Source organism: Glycine max, chromosome 8, assembly GCF_000004515.6.
Source record: "Glycine max cultivar Williams 82 chromosome 8, Glycine_max_v4.0, whole genome shotgun sequence".
NCBI classification, from domain to species: domain Eukaryota; kingdom Viridiplantae; phylum Streptophyta; class Magnoliopsida; order Fabales; family Fabaceae; genus Glycine; species Glycine max.
The window spans coordinates 47165036-47176474 of record NC_038244.2 but is presented as its reverse complement, the minus strand read 5'-3'; the positions used below and the strand labels follow the sequence as shown (position 1 = coordinate 47176474).

At 33.3% G+C, this 11439-nt stretch overlaps 1 long non-coding RNA gene across 1 annotated transcript; it reads left to right on the top strand.

Moving 5' to 3' along the window:
* The first annotated feature begins 403 nt into the window (after positions 1 to 403).
* LOC100819381 (uncharacterized) lies at positions 404 to 7946 on the top strand. Its single transcript, XR_001389667.3, has 6 exons — positions 404 to 961; positions 2223 to 2358; positions 2695 to 2786; positions 2945 to 3030; positions 7307 to 7426; positions 7531 to 7946. It is a non-coding gene; the product is annotated as an uncharacterized lncRNA (long non-coding RNA).
* Positions 7947 to 11439: the final 3493 nt, after the last annotated feature.

Below are 11439 nucleotides of genomic sequence, written 5' to 3'. Positions count from 1 at the left end.
TGCAAAATCTATAATTTTAATTGCTTTCAAAGTTCCTCTGTGAATGCATCAGGTTTTGGTAAAAAAAAATAATTTAACTCATTCTTTGCCCCCTCCCCTAGCTCTTTTACTTTTTGTCATTGATCTCAAGGACCAGGTTTTCAATGAGGTTATATAAATTTTTACATGGGACAATGTCATGACAGTGAGTAAGAAGGAATTGCAAATTCACTTCCTTATTATATTTAATTTTCTAATTTCATGATTTTTTCCTACTTATAACACCAATATCAAATTCTGTGGGATTCTTGCTCTTCCTCCTTGGCCCCCTTCTATGGAAGTTGTTCCTGTCATCTACGGCTCTCTGCGTGTACACTCTCTCCCTCGGTCTACCCTCTCTCACTCTCACCCTGTCTCTATCCCACACTCTCGCTCTGTACCTATCATGAACTCTCTCACTCTCTCCCTCTCTGAATCTCTGTCTCTCACTATCTCTGTATCTCTCTCCCTCTCGTACTCTCTCTCTCACTCTGTTTCTCTCTCTCATTCTCTCACCACAATCTAAATTTAGCATTGTAACTCGAATACTACTTTAAAATAACTAACAGAATGATTAGTATTTATCAATTAGAATAACTGGTAGGAACATCAGGATCTCTTTAGCGATGACAGAGTTCCAATATGTCACATCACAACCTTTTTATCATAGATATCCTTGTTTTATAGATAATGACTTCACAAATTATATTGTCTTGAGCTGGACTATTGCCTTTATTTCCTATTACATTTAATTCTGAAGCTAAAGAGTAGCAAGGATTTTCACGTGGCTCCTTTACTATTTAATTTACTAAATTTGTTAAATATTTCAAACCTGCAGACCAAAACTCACGTTTGGTTTGATTACTAATTATTGTTCTAGAGGAGAACTATTCCTGCTTCTTGATCGGCAACCAACTAAGGTTCTCAAGGAAGATGCCGTGAGGTATATCATCCTACCATTGACAGATCTAGAATTTCTCTTTGATGTTAGAAAAAAATAGTCTAATATTTTATCAGAAGAAAAATAATATAAACTTCATTAAAAGGATATGAGAGAAATTGAAAACAATAAAAATTAAAAGGATAAAAAGATAACATTAGTACTAATTTATTTTCTCTTTCATCTTTTATAATTTTATAATTATCTTATGGTGTAGACATCTATTTTTTTTATGGGGAGAAAAAAATAGTTTAGTATTTTCAAGTATATAATTTTTGCATGTTCAAATTCTTAAAGTTATCTACTCAATAGTAATAAATGTGCAGTGGCTTTAAATAGTTTAGAAAACTTAATGACCTTTGGTTCAAATCCTATTTTGTGTTGTTTTTCTCTATTTTTATATTCACATGTTAACAAACAACAAAAAGTAGCTTAAACCACAAAAAAAGTAATGTACTGGGCTATGTGAGAAAGCAATAAACAAACATTGGGCAGCGTGTGAGAACAGTAGACAGGTGTAGGACTATGTGAAAGTAGATATAATAGACAGACCAAAGTATATTGGAAAGTGAGAGAGTACAACTGGGAAATTGAGTGTATCCGACTAGACCGAGTTTCCCATAGGTCTGTGTGAATGACCACTGGGTAGTGTAACGCGCTGTTCGTCGTTATGTCCATCATCGAGACCGCTACTGCACCGTCGTGGGTCTTCGCTGTTTGGCTGCTTCGCCGTGACCCACTCTCCACTTTCTTTCTCCGCCACGTGGGTTCTTTCCACCATGACCCACTCACCAACTTCTTTCTCCAACACTTGGGTTCTCTCCGCTGTCGGAGATCCCATGAAGCTACCCTCTTCACCACTCTCATCATCCTGGTTGGTCTCACTCCCCCTCGAATGACTTGCCACCCGTTCTACAATGTTTGCCCCTATAGTCTCCTCTGCTTCACTTTTCTGCCAATCCGTTGTTGTCTGCTGGATAATACTATTACCCATTGGTTTTTGTGAATGACCACTGGGTAGTATAGCGCGTTGTTCGTCGTGCTGTCCATCATCAAGACTGCTACTGCACCGCCGTGGGTAGTCGTTGTTTCGCTGCTCCGCTGTGACCCACTCTCCACTTTCTTTCTCCACCGCGTGGATTCTTTCTGCCATGACCCACTCACCAACTGATTTAACTGTTTGTGGATTTATGATTTAACTATTGAATTTGTTGTTTGTTTTGGGTTAGGGGTTTTAAGGTTTTCATGTTTTGTTGAGGTGCAGGGGAATTGATGATGTGGTGGTGAGAATGATGTATGGGGAGTAGAACTACCAGGAGGATTGTTGTTGTTGAAGATGACAAGGGAGCTGAAAGAGGAATGCCGAGCTTCAATTCTGAGTTACCCAATTCCAATTCATGGTAAATTTTGTCTTTGCAATAGTTCCTTGATAGGGTTTGCATATGTGGAGAAATCTTGTTCATTTGTTCAATCATTTTCTTTACTTTCTGCTGAATTTTCGTTGTGAATTCTTTGTTTTACTTATTAGTTGCTCACTCGTGTGGTACATAAGATGTTTGTTGTGGTTTTACATTGAGATGTTTTTATTAGCCCTTTAATGATGTTGGATGATACTTAGAATATTTATAACATTTTGATATTTGTGGTTGCTTGGTTTTCTTTATTTATGAATAAGGAATAAAATACTAAAAGGGTGATACTTAGAATATTTATAACATTGTCGTATTTATGAACAGGGTTGAGGATGTTACAAGAGTTTGGGATCCTTGCTGACCAGTGACTAGGGTTGAGGATTTTACCAAGAGTCGAAGACCGTTGCTGCTAGAATGTATGCAGTTTTTCTTTGTAAATGAATTTGAGCTAGTTGTAAGATTGTCACAATAGTTTTCTTGGCTATAGGAATTTGTTGGTTTTGAGCCAATTGATGACCAATCATAATCTTCCAGGCTGAGAGGTAGTTGATTTGTTGTCTCTTTTGATGTGTAGGTCAAGGTAAAGAGAAACGTTGTTAATTAGTATCCTTTTAAGGTAAAAAAAAGGAAGATTTTACGTATAAGCGGAGCTTCACAAAGGTATGTAGCATTTATGATTTAACTGTTTGTTGGGTTGACTTGGTTTTCTTCAGTTTTGTAGAAGGTACTAAGATGTAGGCATTCTGGTAATACTGATTTCATATGGCTTATACTCATTTCAAGCTTTCTGGTAATACTCATTTCATAACGGCACTTAAACCCCACTAGCAGCGATAGTAGCGTCTCTAACAATTTCGTAAGATTCCTCAAGCTTTTCTTCTGGTCTGCTAGGGTTTTCAAGCGTTAAAGAGAAGAAGGGATTGTAGCCTCAATTTCACTGTCTTTCTACAGACAACACTTATCTTTATCTTTCTACAGGCATTATTTCGCAAATTCCAACATTGGGAATGTGCGAAAATGAGTTTCAAAGGTGGTGTTTGTATTTCACGACGATCCAACAATTAACGAGTCTGAGATCGTAATTTTACTAAGACAAGTTTAGGTGTATTTAGAAAAAAGAGAGGGTTTTAGGAGAAAAAGAAGGAAAAATGAATTTGAAGGGAAGATAGAGCATAGAGACGTATCGTAAATGTAAAAATCGACCTAGTATGTTTTTATTTATAGTTATGATACTCTTAGTCTATTATTTACTCTATTTTTCTTTATTTTATTATTTTATAAAAAGAAACTCTATTTTACTCTTTCATTAAATAAATAAATAATTAAAAAATCTCTTTATTTTTTTAAATATTATTTTACTCATTTATTTTCTAAAACTATGAAACCCTTATTTTAATTAACAAAAACTATTTTCTCATTTATTTAATTTCTAAAAAAACTCTATTAACTTTTATTTATTTGAGAAAAAATGGGGTGTTACAAGATAGAAATAGTGCAAGACCCCAAAGATTAATAAAAATAAAATCAAAAAGATTTTTCATAGACAATGAGAGAACTAGAGGAAGGGAGTCTGTGAGACTTCCTAATACAAGTGATTACAAAATCTGAAGAATATTTATTAATATTGGGAAGATTAGAGAGTCTCAACACAGTTTTCATGGTATCAACACTAGGGTGACCAAGCCTAGAATGCCAAATAGAAAAAGAAACAGAATTACAAGATGTTGTATTAACAACAGATCAACAACAATAGTATTATTTGAAGAAACAACTAGAAACTCAGTACTAAAAGTAGTTGTATTTACAACAAAAGTTTTTACAACAATATTGTTTGAAAGGGATGAATGAAAACTTTTTGAGGAAGGCTTAGACTGAGGCATGGAAGCAAAGAGCTGAGAGAATTGATAGAGACCATCACTTCCCATAAATCTTTCCAGCAGAACCAACTTAGTATCATGTGATTTAACAAAACAAACAGATGAGTGGAACTCAAAATAAACGTTATTGTCTTTACAAAATTGACGGATACTAATAAGATTTTTCATAATGGAGGGAGCAAACAAAAGATTACTCAGAATAAGGGAAAATTGAGGGTTAATAGGAGAGGAAAAGGTGAATAAACCTAAGGAATTGATAAGGCCATGACTATTTCCAATAGATATTTGATCAGGTCCTTCAAAAGGTGTTAGTTGCTGAATGTGACATATTGGTCACATGGTGAGAAGCATCAAAATCAAGATACCAACTCTGAGAAGGTGTGGCAGCAAAACTAGTCAGAAAAATCTGAGAGTTGGTTGGTTATTTTGGAGCTTGAATAGCCTCTGGTGGAGGTTGAATGTAAGCATACCGGGGTTGAGCAGCATAATGAACAGGTTGAGCATAATGAGAGGATGGAACCACGTACTAAACAGATTGTGCATACTGAATCTGCTGTGAGGGAAGAGCAAAAGAAGTCCATGGAACAGTGGACATGGGTGGAGGAAGAGTTGGCACATGGTTCTCATCAAGACGATGATAACAAAACCATGCACCATGTCCAGTCTTGTAACATATTGGGCACTGAACATCGGAGAAACAATCGTTGCCACCACCACTGCGTCTTGAATTGCAACCACCACGGCTATGACGGCCAAAGTTCCAACCACCACGACCACCGAAAATCCATTTCCAGTATAATCGTTGGTGGAATTGTAACTAGAAGTCTGAGAAGTCAAATTGACCTGTACCTCAGAATTAGGATTCATTGTTTGGGCAAAATTAGGAGTAGAGGAATTCTCCAGAGACGAACTGCCAGAGGTACCTTTAGTAAGATTAATGGAACCTAGGGGGGCCACTTGTGAGACCTTTCAATGCGCAATTCATGCTATAGCAAAATAGTTCCGACTTCATCAATTGAGAGACGATCAAATCTTGTACTAATCACCAAGACAGATGAGTCATACTCATTTGGAAGACCGTCAAGAATCAGATTTAGATGAAGAAGACATTGATTCACCAATTAAAGTGAGTTCATTAACATGATTCTGAACATAAAGAAGATAATCAATGATGGAGCGATTACCAAGGGAAAGACATTGGAGTTCGTTGCGAAGCTGGCGAACACGAGGTCGAGTAAGAGATTGAAAATGCGATTGAAGACAATCCCATAACTGCCACGACGATTTGCAACCAATAACACATGGAAGCATATCACCAGAAATGGTCGATTGAAGCCAAGCAATAAGGAGATGGTCTTTTCTTCCCAAACGCGATACGCTTCAGTAGTTGTATCATAATCGTGATCTTCAACAGAGGCATATTTCTGCGGAATCAATGGACTAAATAGAAAGTGATGAAGATGATAACTCTTGATCACAGGCTCAACTTGTTGAAGCCATAGAAGTTAATTTGTCGCATGTAAATTTTGAGAAATCGAATTCGAAAACTGCTTCCAAGAAGTCACCGACGAGGAAGATGACAGAGGGGAGGGAGGGAGAGAAGAAGCGGAAGACATGAATGAAGGCTAGGTTTCGACCTAAACTCTAAATACCATAATGGAGTTGAGAGAAAAGAAGAGAGAAGAGAAAACTGAGATTGAGAAATCTTGTATTATTCAACCCAACTGAAAAGTTGTTACAAGATAGTTTATATAGACAGTTATGCTAATTGTCAAATAACTCTGACAAACTTGAGTTAGGTAACATACAATAGAAAGAGAACTCACCAGTAACTATGGTGAGGATCCATAATACAAAAGAAAGAGTAAAAAACACAAGGAGTAAAGTATACTTTTATAGCCAAAAAATTATCACTGGAGACAGTGGGTCCACTGGGCAGCATTGTTATTGAGGTAACTCTGTCAGGCTCTAAATACCATCTTAAAGAGAAAGAGAAGAAGCATATTGAGACTGAAGCCATGTGTTTGTATACTGCACGGAAATGAGTTTAGGCTTATTGCACTTATTACAAATAAATGGAGAATATTTGATTTCCTCTAGACCAGTGATCATGTGCCTATAAACTGTATTTATTACAATGAATGCAGATTATCAATACCGATTCTCAACAGCATTCAACAAACCTGTCTCTTCAAGAATATCATGTGCATATTTCCTCTGTGAAATTACAAGGCCATCCTTGGAATGGACTACCTACAAACCCAATAAATATCAAAGTTTACCTAGGTCTTTAATTGAAAACTAATGAAAGAGATGTATCAATTGAAGTATGCCATGCTGATCACTATCAATTATAACAATAGTCTATTTGTCCACACAATAAGGAAAATGCATCCTTGGGTTGAATGGCGATGAAAGACTAAGTGGTTTGCTTCACTGCGAATCATACTAAACTGCTGCACTATACTCCCTCTTGGTTCTTATTATAAGGCATAATTTAGAAGGAAATGATATCTTTTTTTATAAGATATTTTAAAATTCCTATGAAACATTTAATTTTTTTTCATTAATTATTCTTATTAAATATTTTAAGTATTTGTATTTTTTATTGATAGTGGGTGCATAATACTCTTGAACTTTATGTTTTCACATCACCCATAACAATAACAAGTTAATGAAATTGGTACATTAGTATTTTTTAAATAAAAAAAATTATATAAAATCATCTGAATTAATACTTCTATTTGTAATAAGCACTAGAGGGAGCAGTATGAAATTTGTTAAACCAAGTTCGAGAAAACTGTTTAAGACCATAAATAGGTATGTGAAGCCGACAAACCACGATTTCACTGTAACTCATACCAAACTGCATAGAGAGAGGAAAGGAGAGAACAAAGATCGAATACCGTAGAATTGATATTGAATCCTAAGATAATGTAAAGTATTCCTGCATATAGTATTGATATTAGGAGATATTCCAACAAAAACATATTGATTGAAAATGAAATAAACTGAACACCACCTTATTTACTCTTTTATCTGCTTGTATTTTCATGCAGGAAAGGTATGTCGCCCATTTTAGGAAACTGCACCTGCTATAAATGCCAGAGTCATACTAAAGCATACATCAATCACCTATTTAATGTTCATGAAATGCTGGCACGGATTCTGCTAGAGATGTATGAATTTATTCACTTCAAATTATAGTAGCAACAATACTATTACAAATAATTAATACTCATTAATAAAACATTTAAGCATTAATTTGCACTGAATTTTGCAGCCATAATACACACCACTATTTGGCGTTCTTTCTTGTAATAAGAGAAGCAATAAAGGATGGAAGGTTTGAGAAATTTCGACAGACGTTCATCCAGAGCAGGCGTGCCCATCACGAAGGGGAAGCTGTTTGTGCTTGTGGTCATATAAGTTTAGGTGTATACATTGGGTTTTACCTAAGATTTCTATGAAACATGAACTACGTATTGTACAAAAAGGCGTCAATTTTAGTAGTGTAAACTGATTCGTTTGGCTGTCAATAGATACAATTTATTTGATTGCAGAGTGTGCTCTTGACTATTACTCTTGTAACTAAAGATGCTAACATTACTCATCATACGGAGAAAAAGTGTCATGGTTGTTGGGGTCGTTGAAAAATTATTAAGTATGGAAGGTTGAGTAAATATTTTCGATTGTAAATGATGTGAAGCATGAGGTAGTATGAAGATGCTCGAGAATAAATTTTTGATTCATTAGAAGTGGTCTTATCGAGTTCTCAATGTGTGAAATCGAGAATATGTATTCGAGTAAATAGAGGATGTTTGCTGATAAGCATCCAAAGATAATCTCTAGCAACAAAGAGATGTCGGCTGATAGATATCCGGTGCAACTTTGAGTAGTACAGAATATGTTTTTGATTCTTGAAAGGATGTAGTAATGGAGATTCAAGAACAAAGTTGAACAAGAATTATCGACTAAATTGAGAAGGCTGTAGCGGAGTTACAACTCTGATGAATTTGAACATCAAAGGAAATGTGTCAAGATCTTGATTAGGCAGTTTCTTCATAGAAGACACGTGCTTCTAGGAAATTTACTTTTCCGTTATTTTGCGTTCTTATAAATAGGCGAATACTTGTGATTTTTACTTGGTTTTTGAACATCATGCAATTTTCTGACCCAATCTTTTCTTTTTATGTTTTATTAGTTTAGATTTACTTTCCTGCATTTATCTCTCTATCTCTCCTTGAATTTAAAATCTATAACAATATATAAAACGATCTTTTCTTGGTATCCACCTTTACTTGCCTGATTTTGTCCCTAAATTAATAAATTACTAGCTAATAACTCAACAATAAAATGTGGAGAGTAGTGCTGATATGATGAGTGAAAATTTTTTTTCACGTTTCAAAAAATCTTTCATTTAATTTTAAATTTAGCAATTGCAAATAATGAGTAATTGCACACTATTAAAGATGTGGGGTAGCCGCACAATCACTCTTTGAATACAGTATTTGTAATCTCACACTCAATTATTTGTATTGTTTCATCTGATTTAACATTAATTTGTCTATCTTTTCATCTCGCTTACTCAATCCTTTTCTTCACTTCATTTTTTTTTTCATTCTATTTTCATAACATGCTGCAGTCATTCTCACTATTTCTTTTTTTTTTTTTTTTCAATTCATATAAAGGCTTTTCATACTGAATTCTGGAATGAAGATCCTATGTAAGTATTATTGTATCCATGTCAACATCTCCGTAATTTTGCTTTTCCTTTTTTTCTATAGTTTTATTGCATGTCATCAATTAAGGTGCTTAACATTATTAAACTTTATATAAAAAAAACCCTAAGGTAATCGCATGAAGTTTATACCTTGACTTTTATATTCTCCTTTGTGTGTACATGGTGGTATTTAAGTATGAAATATGCAAACATAAAGCTTATACTATGACTTTTGTTCTACTATATTAAATATTACAGATCCATGTTCATCCTTGTCAATTGAACTAAAGTTTTAAGATTTTTTATCTGCATTGCGATTCACAAAATTAAATATGATCTTTAGATTTATTGTTTATTCACGCTATTAGGCTTTTTATATCTTATTGTCCGCTAATTTTTTGTTTTGTTTATATGAACTATCAGCTTTTCCAACTCAAAAACTATCAATCAAGGCAAAAGAAGTTTCTTGGGATTCAAACACCATGAAATCATACCTGCAATTCAAAAAAAAATATGTTTATTCTTTCAGAAGACTATGAATGTTGAACATTTAGGCAGAAAAGTATGCACATGAATGTCCTTTCTAAAATTTTATTTTTTTTACCTCTAGTATAATTAATTTCATATGGGTTTTAACTCCTTACTTCTTGGTGATAGATTAATGCAAGAGGAAGCTTGAGACAGAAAGCTTGCTACAATCAAAGAATGTTAATTGGACTTTCATAAGGCTAATCAACCATTATATTTAACAAGAGTATAACATAAATTAAAAGTGATTTACATATTTCTATTTTGAAACCATTGCGTTTGGCTGACAAATTTCCGAATTGTGACTATATAATGATGCTTGATTCTCTTGAATTATAATGTTTGATTTCAATCTCCATCTTTTGAGCCCTTAATAAAATGAACTATAATGTTAAAAAAGTAGTATTTTATTACACACATTCTAATATGGTTATTAATAACCGTCTTAAAAGATGACATTTTTGTAATTAAGTTATAAGATTACAAAATTTAAAATAAAATATTTATTTATTTAACTTTTAATTTGCAATTTTAATTTATATTATACTTTTTCTCTATTGTGTTACACTCATTCACCTTATATTTAACAAGACAATATAATAATGGCAGAAATCAGATTTCATTTTATGTTATACTTTTTCTATTGTTTTTCTAAATTTTATTGTATTAATTTCTCTTCATCTATTTAATTTTATATTTCTTTATTCAATTTATGAGATTGTTATTGCAAATTGTTTGATTGGATAAAGAAGTTTTTTCCCATCGTTTTTCAAGATCAATCACGTAAACTATTGTTTAATAATTTCCATTTTTAATTTTAAAATTTCAATCTAACATGATACTTTCTTCTCGGCTTTTCTAAATAAACCTCTATTATTTAAAAAATTTCATTGTTTTTCTTTTAATTTTAAAATTCTAAACTACCCCCATTATTCTCGTTATTTATTTAAAACACATAAGCGGTTTTATTTGGTTTCTTTCTTCCTTTGAATAATGTTATTTTTCTTTCCATGCGGCCTACAAATTAATGTAAACTACTATATTTCAAGGATCAATCACACTATCACTTTTTAAGGATAAACAACGTAAACCATGATATTTAAAAATATTCCTTTTTCCTAATTTGAAATTCCAAGATACCCCACTCTCTTCTTGACAAACTACTATTTCTTTAATTTTAAATTTTCAAACTACCTTTCTACTCTCTAATTAGCATTTTTAAATAGAGCATAACGTTTTTGTAAAAGTATAACGTTTTTCTTAGTTTTTTTAGGTGTAGTCATCTATGTCATTGAAATGCACATGTACATTTTGTCTTCGCCGAGATATATGCTTCCTCAAAATGGTGCTTGACTGAAATCAGTCACATTGTTAAGTGCAAGAAAAGGTACATGTACGTGTTTTACAACACATCACACGAACCAAAGGAAAGAATGTATTGTTCAAACTTATTTTATGGTTACATGACAAATTTCACTTATTTCCATCCATGAGCTATAACTCATTCTCATTCAAGTATGTGAGATAGCATTAAAACAAGACATTTTAATTATCATCAACCTTCTCTACACAACAGGCAAACCGTTGGAGTTAAACATGGTTAGACAGTGTTGCACATTATTCTAACCTTCTCCCTTTTAATTGGAATACACTATACTTATTGAGGCAAAAAATAGGATGCTCATTGCAACCAAAAAATAAATAATTGGATACTCTGTCATGACAATGTTTTATGTTCATGTTTTAGTGTACACATCTAACAGATATACTCATATACAAGTGTATATATGTACAAAGTGCAAAACAAAATTCCCAATACACCTTCTTTATACGATCCATTCACCATTATTGCAACAATCATGATTAGTTTCTCATTTATTTATTGATTATAATATTTTTTTATGTGAAACCATGCATATATTATTTTGTTGTTAGTGTTGC